The sequence below is a fragment of the Moschus berezovskii genome, chromosome 17, assembly GCF_049115385.1.
Source record: "Moschus berezovskii isolate FMDL1 chromosome 17, NW_MosBer_1.0, whole genome shotgun sequence".
Classification (NCBI taxonomy): domain Eukaryota; kingdom Metazoa; phylum Chordata; class Mammalia; order Artiodactyla; family Moschidae; genus Moschus; species Moschus berezovskii.
The window spans coordinates 4,219,266-4,231,604 of record NC_142476.1 but is presented as its reverse complement, the minus strand read 5'-3'; positions in this window follow the sequence as shown (position 1 = coordinate 4,231,604).

The window sequence follows — 12,339 nt, the reverse complement described above, 5'->3', positions numbered from 1 at the left end:
CCGTGTGTGGGCTTCTCTTTAGTTGTGGAACGCAGGTTCAATAATTGCCTGTGGCATGTGGGATCTTAGTTCCCCAACCAGGGATGGAATCTGCCTCCCCTATATTGGAAGGTGGATTCTTAACCACTGGGCCACCAAGGAAATCCCTTAAATATCTCTTTTTAAAAAAATTTTATTTATTTTGCTATGTGGGGTCTTAGTTTTGGCACATGGGCTTTCCCCATGGCACGTGGAATCTTAGTACACCAACCTGGGATGGAACCCACATCCCCTGCATTGGAAGGCAAATTCTTAACCACTGGGCCACCAGAGAAGTTCCCCTTAAATATCTCTTGAATCTTCCTTTTTCTTTTCCATTCCTGTTGCTTCTGCTTAGTTTAGGCCTTTGTCACTTACTGCTCATTTTCCAGATTGCTGCCACAGCCTCTTTATTGCTTTTACTACTTCTCTGTCTTTCCCTCTCTTTAGCCTCCCTTCCAAACAGAATCTCTCCTGACCACAGAATTTCTCTTTCCAAACTGCAACTATAATCTAAATAACACCCACATACCCACTTGCTTATGCACAGAAAATTCTCTGGAGGAAGGTATTCATGGTGGTTAACTGAAGAGAAAGGAGTTGGATGTCCTGAGATGGAATGGAGACATTGTTTTTGTATTTTTGTGTACTGATTCAAATGTTATTTTACTATACATATATATCACTTTTATTATACAAAAACTGTTTTTTTAAAAATGACTTCTCTCTACGTTGACCCAGAAATTCCACGTCTAGTTTATCCTGGGTGAATGTGACTCTGGAGGAGCTGTATGCATGTGAAGTGAATGAACTTGCCCTACTTGCCCTAAGTGGCTCAGGAGTAAGGAATCTGCCTGCCAGGCAGGAAACGCAGGTTTGATCCCTGGGTTGGGCAGATCCCCTGGAGTAGGAAATGACAACCCCCTCTGTATTCTTGCCTGGAAAGTCCCGGGGCCAGAGGAGCCTCTTGGGCTTCAGTTCACGAGGTTGAAAGGGTTGGACCCACTGAGTGTGCACACACACGCTCACCATGTGGAGAGTCAGGTGGCTCCTCTGGGTTTAGTGGAGGTGGAGTGTGTTCCCCCATTTCATTAATGTTGCACTGTTGGGGGAACCTAGAGAGGCCTAAATTAAGGCTGGTAGCAGCCAACTAGGGCTTTATTCCTTCTGGATAGCTGGGGGTGAAGCCAGGAAAGCTGACACCAGTGCTGTTGATGGATTTCTAGCTTTACTGAGTGGTTCCATTATTAGCAGCAGCAGCAGGTGCCTGGCTGCCCACTCTGGAGCACAGGCCAGCAGGCATGAGTAACTTGGTCAAAGTGGTATCTCTGAGGGGCTGTTAGGGAACCAGAACTTGGGCCCAGCTCAGAGTGTATTTTTATCTCCTTTTCACCAATGGGCTGAAGTACCCAGCAGTATCAGGGCCTGTTCATGGCCATATTAGCATCATGGGGATTATCAAAAGCAGGAGCAGAAAGTAACCCCTGGAAAGGGCTGTAGCTTCCTAGTAGTCAGACAGGCAGAGACTCAGCAATACCTGGAGTGTTGTTAGAAATACAATTCTCAGACCTACTGAGTCAGAAAAACTGTATTTTAGCAAATCTTCCAGGTGATTCAACTAAATATTAAAGTTTGAGAATCATTGATAGAATATCATTGCAAAGTAAAATAATTTATACTGAGAATGACAAATACAGTTTTGACTGAAAAAAAACGCAAACCTAAAAGTATTATGTTTTAAAAAAAGTATTTGTAATGGTCTGCCTTTTCACTTCAACACATTTATTTTATTTTATTTATTTTTGGCTGTGCTGGGTCTTCACTGCTGCATGCAGGCTCTCTATAGTTGCGATGAGACAGGGCCACTCTAGTTGTGGTACATGGACTTCTTATTGTGGTGGCTTCTCTTGTTGCCGAGCACAGGTACTAGGCATGCAGGCTTCAGCAGTTGCAGCTCATGGGCTCTAGAGCACAGGCTTAGCAGTTGTTGTACATGGCCTAGTTGCCCCTCAATATGTGCAAAAGTCCCCAACCAGGGAATGAACCTGTGTTCCCTGCATTGCAAGGTAGGTTCCCAACCACTGGGCCACCAGAGAAGTCTGAGAATTAGGTTTTATTTGGCAGACTTACTGAGGACTTAACTCTGGGAAACAGCTCTGAGAGAGACTGATCCAAAGAGGAAAGGGAGGAGCCAGGACATGTAGGAGTTTTTGCTGGAAAATAAAAAGCCATGTATTCAAACATCAAAAGATTACTGACAAATAATGATTTTAGTACCTTTCTATTAATGGGAAGATGCAAGAATCTTGGCTCATTGACTCTATCCCTTTGATATGGATTTTAACTATCTAGGGCCAGCATCTTGTTTTTCTCTGTCCTGAATTCCCTTCCGGTTGCACCATCAGGGGCTGCTGCAGTAGCTGATGTCTTTGTCTCTGACATAGCCTTTGTTTACTGAAATGCAAATGACATTCTCTGTCCATACTGTTTGATATCATTTATATGTGAAATTCAAAAAATAAAACAAACTTGATTATAACAAAAAGAAACAGACTCCCAGATACAGAGAACAAAGCAGTAGGGAGATGGAAAGGGGAGGAGTGAGATAGCGAAAGGGGACTAAGAGGCACAAACCACCGTGAACAAAATAAATAAGCTGCAATAATAAATAGTACAACTCATGACATATAGCCAACACTTTATAATAACTATAAATGGAATATAACCTCTAAAAATTGTAAATCACTGTTATACACCTGAAACTTCTATAGTATTGTACATCAGCTATACTTCAATTTTTAAAAAGTAAAATTGTTTGAATTCAAGCTGGTGACATCTTAGATACAGACTCTCTATAATCTATAATCCTCAAAACAGCCCACTTAACTGACAGAGAAACTCAAGTCACTATGTGCTCTGTGTTGGCAAATCCAAAGAACATCTCCATGCCCCTTCTCACTCAAACTCTCAGCATCACTGACTATGGATGGCCATTCTTCTTGAGAGCACTCTTTTTGCACAGCCTCTAAACAACACATTCTCACAGTCTTCCCCCTATAGCATCAGGCAATTTAGTCTCTTTCCCTGCTCTTTGCTCCAAGTTTCCAATGATAGAGCTCCAGGATTGGGGCCTGCATTTCCTTCTTTCCTCTATCCTGACCCTCTCCCCAGGGGACCACTTCCCCTTCCATTGCTCTAAATCCTATTTGTGGGCTTGTGACACCCGCAACTCCAAACTTTCATCTAATAACCTACTTCACGTCTCTACTCTGCTGTCTCTAAGTATACCAAATGTAATACATCCAAAATAGAGCTCTTAATTCTCCATTCCCAAACTTGTTCTTCCCTACCCCAGCAAATGACACTACTCACCATCTGCTTGCTTAGGCCCCAAACCGAGGAGTCATCCCTGGTACGCCTTAAGGTTAGGACAACTGTTGAGAATGTAAACTCTGCCAAAGGCAAAGTTTTCCGGAGAACTTTATGTTGAAGATGAATTATTTTCTCACAATTAACAGATTAAAGATCTTGGTAAAAAGATTGGTAAAAATTCCCCCTGTGTGTTGGTTATCAAATCTAATATTAGATCAAGCAGATTCTTCAACTGTTGAGTAGCTCAGGGTCACCCCAAACTGGCATTCAGATAAGTCTCTGCCTATGAAACAAGATAATATTTGTGAAAGTGCCTACTACAGTTCTTCAGGAAGTGTGATGGTGAAGAGGGCTTGGGACTGTGCTGCCATGTCCCAAGGTTGCAGGACAAATCCACCAGAAGCTGGCTTTTTAAGCCCTCAGATCCATCCATGTATTGCCAAAGTGTCATTTGAGAGATGAGCATCAGCTGACTTATCCAATCTTGATGGGGTCTGCTGATTGAATTAACTGATACACGAAGAGTCTTCTCTTCCCCATCATCTGCTTTTCTACCCTGCTTTCGAGCAGGTGAAGAATCCAGACCTGAACATGGGCTAAGAGCAAAAGTGCAAAAGCATAACACAGGCTCTCTTTCTTACATGGGCTTCTGGGAGTCGTTCAAGAGTTAATTATTTTTGTTCATTTATTTTAAGAATTGCTTGATATCCCTGGGCACACACACAGTGCAATCTAATAGGGTTTAAGATATATAAAACAGGTGAAGACACAAGCAACATTAAATTCTTTAATTAATTAATAGGCTAAACCTGTTGAAAATAGCGTTTAAAAAAATCGGCACTGTCCCAAGCCCTAGTGAGGAGGCCAAATGAATGTGTTTGTGTTGACCTTTGGCTAGCAGAGTGGCCATAGCTAACTGAAGATGAATTATAGGTTGTAAGAAAGTAGTTCTTAACCTTCCTATGTAACATCCCAACCATAACACTTCAAGGAACATTATCCTATCTGCTTTAATATCTGAAAGAAGACATTATGCAAGAAACTCCAGAATGTAATCGGTATTAGGTTGAACAAGCCAGAACACTTTTATTTTTAATCAAATAACTCAAAAATTAATAAAAGTGAGGCTTCTGGTTCTTTCCAAGATGGAATAGCCCACTGTAGCCTCTTTCTTATGAATTACAACTCTGAACACAACATGAAAACCAACTAAATCTAGAAATTAAACAAAAGGTAAATGGTGAAGAGAAGTCAAAATTTTGAGAAATGAGCCATATAGAGGTGAGTCTCTTGTTTTTTAAAAAACACTTCCTCCTTTTTCTCATAGTTCTGACCTGACAGCAGGTACCAGTTACAAAACTGTAAGGTGGGGAAAGAAGCTAAATTTAAGGTAGAAACTCCACCTTTCTAAAAAGAAGAACCAGGAAAAGATTGAAGAGCATATGTGTATGTAATCCTCATTCCCCCCCCCTTACATATTCTTTGAAATTGGGTCCTAGCTGTGGAGTTTTGATGGTTATGTTCAGTTCGGTCGCTCAGTCGTGCCTGATTCGTTGCGACACCACGGACTGCAGCACACCAGGCTTCCCTGTCCATCATCAACTCCCAGAGCTCTCACTAACTCATGTCCATTGAGTTGCTGATGTTATCCAATCATCTTATCCTCTGTTGTCCTGTTTTCCTCCTGCTTTCAACCCTTTGCAGCTGAGTGTTTTCCAACAAGTCAGCTCTTTGCATCAGGTGGCCAAAGTATTGGAGTTTCAGCTTCAGCATCAGTCTTTCCAATGAACATTCAGGACTGATTTCCATCAGGACTGACTGGTTTGATTTCCCTGCAGTCCAAGGGACTCTCAAGAGTCTTCTCCAAAACCACAGTTTCAAAAGCATCTGTTCTTCGGCACTTAGCCTTCTCCATAGTCAAAATCTCACACCCATACATGACCACTGGAAAAACCATAGCTTTGACTACATGGACCTTAGTTAGCAAAGTAACATCTAAGCTTTTTAATATGCTGTCTAGGTTAGTCATAGCTTTTCTTCCAAGGAGCAAGTACCTCTTAATCATGGCTGCAGCCACCATCTGCAGTGACTTTGGAACCCAAGAAAAGAAAGTCTGTCACTGTTTCCATTGTTTCCCCATCTGTCTGCCAAAATGTGATAGGACCGGATGCCATGATCTTAGTTTTTTGAATGTTGAGTTTTAACTAGCTTTTTCACTCTCCTCTTTCACTTTCATCAAGAGGCTCTTTAGTTCTTCTTCACTTTCTGCCATAAGGGTGGTGTCATCTGCATATCTGAGGTTATTGATATATCTCCTGGCAATCTTGATTCCAGCTTGTGTTTCATCCAGTCCAGCCTTTCACATGGTGTACTCCGCATATAAGTTAAATAAGCAGGGTGCCAATATACAGCCTTGATGTACTCCTTGCCCGATTTGGAACCAGTCTGTTGTTCCATGTCTGGTTCTGTCACTTCTTAACCTGCATACAGATGTCTCAGGAGGCAGGTGGTCTGGCATTTCCATCTCTTTAAGAATTTTCCACAGTTTGTTGTGATCCACACAGTCAAAGACTTTGGCATTGTCAATAAAGCAGAAGTAGATGTTTTTCTGGAACTCTCTTGCTTTTTTAATGATCCAATGGATGTTGGTAATTGGACATCTGGCTCCTCTGCCTTTTATAAATCCAGCTTGAACATCTGGAAGTTCACAGTTCATGTATTGTTGAAGCCTGGCTTGGAGCATTTTGAGCATTACTTTGTTAGTGGGTGAGATCAGTGCAATTGTGTGGTAGTTTGAATATTCTTTAGCATTGCCTGTCTTAGGGATTTGAATGAAAACTGATCTTTTCTAGTCCTGTGGCCACTGCTGAGTTTTCCAAATTCGCTGGCATATTGAGTGCAGCACTTTAGCAACGTCATCTTTTAGGATTTGAAATAGCTCTACTGGGATTCCATCACCTCCACTAGCTTTGTTCATAGTGATGCTTCCTAAGGGCCACTTGAGTTTGCATTCCAGGATGGTAATGTAGGCAATTAAAATTTCAGTTAAAATCCTATCTGGAACTTCCCCAGTAGTCCAGTGGTTAAGAATCCTCCTGCCAATGCTGGAGACACGGCTTCCATCCCTGGTCCAGGAAGATCCCACATACCAAGGGGCAACTAAGCCTGTCTGCGGCATTATTGCACCCATGCACCTAGAGCCCATGCTCTGCAACAGGAGAAGCCACTGCACTGTGAGAAGCCGGTGCACTGCAAGTAGAGAGTAGACCCCAGTACCTGCAGCTAAAGAAAGCTCGCATACAGCAACAAAGACTCGGCGCACCCGAAACATACATACCTCCCATCTGGCCAGAGAAACTAGAAAAGATGGTTGTTCTGAGCATGTGAGAGTATGAGAGGACTCATGAGGAGGAGAGAGTGGGAGAAGGCAGCACCTGACTCTGTGTGTGAACCTGTGCATGTCATGGGTTGATGCTGGAACAGCGCTTGCCTGGGACAGACTGAAATCAGTACAGTAATGTCTTTGAAAAGTGAACTGAAACTACTGCTCACAGAAGGTAAAGCAGAACTAGCAGTCTGACCCTAACCGCTGATTATCTGCTATAATGAAAAAGTATATAAACATTCTTCAGAGGATTTTAATTGGACCCAGATATTAAACAGCATAATATTAAAAATGTCTAGCATATAATCCAAAATTATTTGCCATAAAAAAAAAGTTGTGGGAACAATTAACAAATGCCAACCTAATGCCAGATAATTCCAGACGTTAGAATTATCACATAGATTTTAAAGTAGTTAGAGTAACTGTGCTTCATGAGTTAAAGGTAAACATACCTGATGTGAATGGAAATATAGAAGTTCTTGGAAGAGAAATAAAACTATAAAGAATCAAATCAAAAAATTTTTAAACTGATTGCAGAAGAGAATCAATAAACCTGAAAATAGATCAGTAGAATGTATTCAGTCTGAAAGAACAAAGAGAAAAACAGTTGGATGAAAAATAAACAGAATCTCAGGTCTCTGTGCAATAATATCAAAAGTTCTAATGTTAATGACACTGGAGTTTCAAAGAGGAAAGACAAATTGATGCAGAAATATGTTAGAAGAAATAATAAGCTAAAACTTCCCCAGTTCTTTTTTAAAATTCTTTTATTTTTAATTGGAGGATAATTGCTTTTCAATATTGTGCTGGTGTTTTGTTATACATCAACATGAATCAGCCGTAGGCACGTCCCCTCCATTCTCCGTGTCTGCATCTCCACTGCTGCCTTACAGATAGATTTATTGTACCATTTTATAGATTCCATATATATGCATTGATATACAATATTTGTTTTCTCTTTCTGACTTACTTCACTCTGTGTAATAGGCTCTAGGTTTATCTACCTTATTCAAAGTAACTCAAGTGTGTTGATTTTATGGCTGAGTAATATCACACATGGACATCACCAGATGGTCAATACTGAAATCAGATTGATTATATTCTTTGCAGCCAAAGATGGAGAAGCTCTATACAGTCAGCAAAAACAAGACTGGGAGCTGACTGTGGCTCAGATCGTGAACTCCTTATTGCCAAATTCAGACTTAAATTGAAGAAAGTGGGAAAAACCACTAGACCATTCAGGTGTGATCTAAACCAAATCCCTTACAACTATACAGTGGAAGTGAGAAATAGATTCAAGGGATTAGATCTGACAGAGTGCCTGAAGAACTATGCATAGAGGTTCATGGCATTGTATGATTGCAGTGATCAAGAAAATCTCCAAGAAAAAGAAATGCAAAAAGGCAAAATGATTATCTGAGGAGGCCTTACAAATAACTATGAAAAGAAGAAAAGCTAAAGGCAAAGGAGAAAAGGAAAGATATACCCATTTGAATGCAGAGTTCCAAAGAATAGTAAGGAGAGATAAGAAAGCCTCCCTCAGTGATCAATGCAAAGAAATAGAGGAAAACAATAGAATGGGGAAGACTAGAGATCTCTTCAAGAAAATTATAGATACCAAGGGAATTTTCATGCAAAGATAGGTTCAATAAAGGACAGAAATGGTATGGAACTAACAGAAGCAGAAGATATTAAGAAGAGGTGGCAAGAATATACAGTTCAGTTTAGTCGCTCAGTCGTGTCCGACTCTCCGCGACCCCATGAATCACAGCACGCCAGGCCTCCCTGTCCATCACCAACTCCCGGAGTTCACTCAAACTCATGTCCACAGAGTCGGTGATGCCATCCAGCCATCTCATTCTCGGTCGTCCCCTTCTCCTCCCACCCGCAACCCTTCCCAGCATCAGAGTCTTTTCCAGTGAGTCAACTCGTCTCATGAGGTGGCCAAAGAATTGCAGTTTCAGCTTTAGCATCAGTCCTTCCAATGAACACCCAGGATCGATCTCCCTTAGAATGGACTGGTTGGATTTCCTTGCGGTACAAGGGACTCTCAAGAGTCTTCTCCAACACCACAGTTCAAAAGCATCAATTCTTCAGCACTCAGCTTTCTTCACAGTCCAACTCTCACATCCATACATGACCACGGGAAAAACCATAGCCTTGACTAGACAGACCTTTGTTGGCAAAGTAATGTCTCTGCTTCTTAATATATTATCAAGGTTGATCATAACTTTCCTTCCAAGGAGTAAGCGTCTTTTGATTTCATTGCTGCAATCAACATCTGCAGTGATTTTGGAGCCCCCAAAAATTAAGTCTGACACTGTTTCCACTGTTTCTCCATCTATTTCCCATGAAGTGATGGGACCAGATGCCATGATCTTTGTTTTCTGAATGTTGAGCTTCAAGCCAACCTTTTCACTCTCCTCTTTCACGTTCATCAAGAGGCTTTTGAGTTCCTCTTCACTTTCTGCCATAAGGGTGGTGTCATCTGCATATCTGAGGTTATTGATATTTCTCCCAGCAATCTTGATTCCAGCTTGTGCTTCTTCCAGCCCAGCGTTCCTCATGATGTACTCTGCATATAAGTTAAATAAGCAAGGTGACAATATACATCCTTGATGCACTCCCTTTCCTATTTGGAACCAGTCTGTTGTTCCATGTAAAGTTCTGACTGTTGCTTCCTGACCTGCGTACAGGTTTCTCAAGAGGCAGGTCAGGTGGTCTGGTATTCCCATCTCTTTCAGAATGTTCCACAGTTTATTGTGATCCACACAGTCAAAGGCTTTGGCATAGTCAATGAAGCAGAAATAGATGTTTTTCTGGAACTCTCTTGCTTTCTCCATGATCCAGCGGATGTTGGCAATTTGATCTCTGGTTCTTCTGCCTTTTCTAAAACCTGCTTGAACATCTGGGAGTTCACAGTTCACATATTGCTGAAGCCTGGCTTGGAGAATTTTGAGCATGACTTTACTAGCGTGTGAGATGAGTGCAATTGTGCACTAGTTTGAGCATTCTTTGGCATTGCCTTTCTTTGGGATTGGAATGAAGACTGACCTTTTCCAGTCCTGTGGCCACTGCTGAGTTTTCCAAATTTGCTGGCATATTGAGTGCAGCACTTTCACAGCATCATCTTTCAGGATTTGAAATAGCTCAACTGGAATTCCATCACCACCACTAGCTTTGTTCCTAGTGATGCTTTCTAAGGCCCACTTGACTTCACATTCCAAGATGTGTGGCTCTAGGTAAGTGATCACGTTATCGTGACTATCTTGCTCGTGAAGATCTTTTTTGTACAGTTCTTCTGTGTATTCTTGCCACCTCTTTTTAATATCTTCTGCTTCTGTTAGGTCCATATCATTCCTGTCCCTTATCGAGCCCATCTTTGCATGAAATGTTCCCTTGGAATCTCTAATTTTCTTGAAGAGATCTCTTGTTTTTCCTATTCTTTTGTTTTCCTCTATTTCTTTGCATTGATCACTGAGGAAGGCTTTCTTATCTCTCCTTGCTATTCTTTGGAACTCTGCATTCAGATGCTTATATCTTTCCTTTTCTCCTTTGCTTTTCACTTCTCTTCTTTTCACAGCTATTTGTAAGGCCTCCTCAGACAGCCATTTTGCTTTTTTGCATTTCTTTTCCATGGGGATGATCTTGATCCCTGTCTCCTTTACAATGTCACGAACCTCCGTCCAGAGTTCATCAGGCACTCTATCTATCAGATCTAGTCCCTTAAATCTATTCCTCACTTCCACTGTATAATCATAAGGGATTTGATTTAGGTCATACCTGAATGGTCTAGTGGTTTTCCCTACTTTCTTCAATTTAAGTCTGAATTTGGCAATAAGGAGTTCATGATCTGAGCCACAGTCAGCTCCTGGTCTTGTTTTTGCTAACTGTATACAGCTTCTCCATCTTTGGCTGCAAAGAATATAATCAATCTGATGGTCAACACCGAAATCAGATTGATTATATTCTTTGCAGCCAAAGAATACACAGACCTATACAAAAAAGACCTTCACAACCCAAATAATCATGATGGTGTGATCTCTCACCTAGAGCCAGACATCTTGGAATGCGAAGTCAAGTGGTCTTCAGGAAGCATCACTATGAACAAAGCTAGTGAAGGTGATGGAATTACAGTTGAGCTATTTCAAATCCTAAAAGACAATGCTGTGAAAGTGCTGCATTCAAGAGGCCAGAAAATTTGGAAAACTCATCAGTGGCCACAGGATTGGAAAGGTCAGTCTTCATTCCAATCCCAAAGAAAGGCAATGCCAAAGAATGCTCAAACTACTGCACAATTGCACTCATCTCACATGCTAACAAAGTAATACTCAAAATTCTCCAAGCTAGGCTTCAATAGTACATGAACCATGAACTTCCAGATGTTCAAGCTGGATTTAGAAAAGGCAGAAGAGCCAGAGATCAAACTACCAACATCTGTTGGATCATTGAAAAAGCAAGAGAATTCCAGAAAAACATCTACTTCTGCTTTATTGACGATGCCAAAGTCTTTGACTGTGTGGATCACAACAAACTGTGGAAAATTCTTAAAGACATGGGAATACCAGACCACCTGACCTGCCTCCTGAGAAATCTGTATGCAGATCAAGAAGCAACACATAGAACTGGACATGGAACAACAGACTGTTCCCAAAATGGGAAAGGAGTATATCAAGGCTGTATATCGTCACCCTGCTTATTTAACTTATATGCAGAGTACATCATGTGAAATGCCAGGCTGGATGAAACACAAACTGGAATCAAGATTGACAGGAGAAATATCAATTACGTCAGATATGCAGATGACACCATACTTATGGTAGAAAGTGAAGAAGAACTAAAGAGCCTCTTGATGAAAGTGAAAGGGGAGAGTGGAAAAGTTGGCTTAAAACTCAACTTTCAGAAAACTAAGATCATGGCATCTGGTCCTATCACTTCATGGCAAATAGTTGGAGAAACAGTGGAAACAGTGAGAGACTTTATTTTTTGGGCTCCAAAATCACTGCAGATGGTGACTGTAACCATAAAATTAAAAGATGTTTGCTATTTGGAAGAACAGCTACGACCAACCTAGACAACATATTAACAGCATAGACATTACTTTGCCAACAAAGTCTGTCTAGTTGAGGCTATGGTTTTTCCAGTGGTCATGTGTGGATGTGAGAGTTGGGCTATAAAGAAAGCTGAACGCTGAAGAATTGATGCTTTTGAACTGCGGTGTTGGGCAAGACTCTTGAGAGTCCCTTGGTCTGCAAGGAGATCCAACCATTTCATCCTAAAGGAAATCAGTCCTGAATATTCATTGGAAGGACTGATGCTGAAGCTGAAACTCCAATACTTTGGCCACCTGATGTGAAGAATTGACTTACTAGAAAAGACCCTGATGCTGGGAAAGATTGAAGGTGGGAGGAGAAGGGGACGACAGAGGATGAGATGGTTGGATGGCATCACCGACTTGACGGACGTGGGTTTGAGCAAACGCTGGGAGTTGGTGATGGACAGGGAGGCCTGGCGTGCTGCAGTCCATGGGGTCACAAAGAGTCGGACATGACTGAGCAACTGAA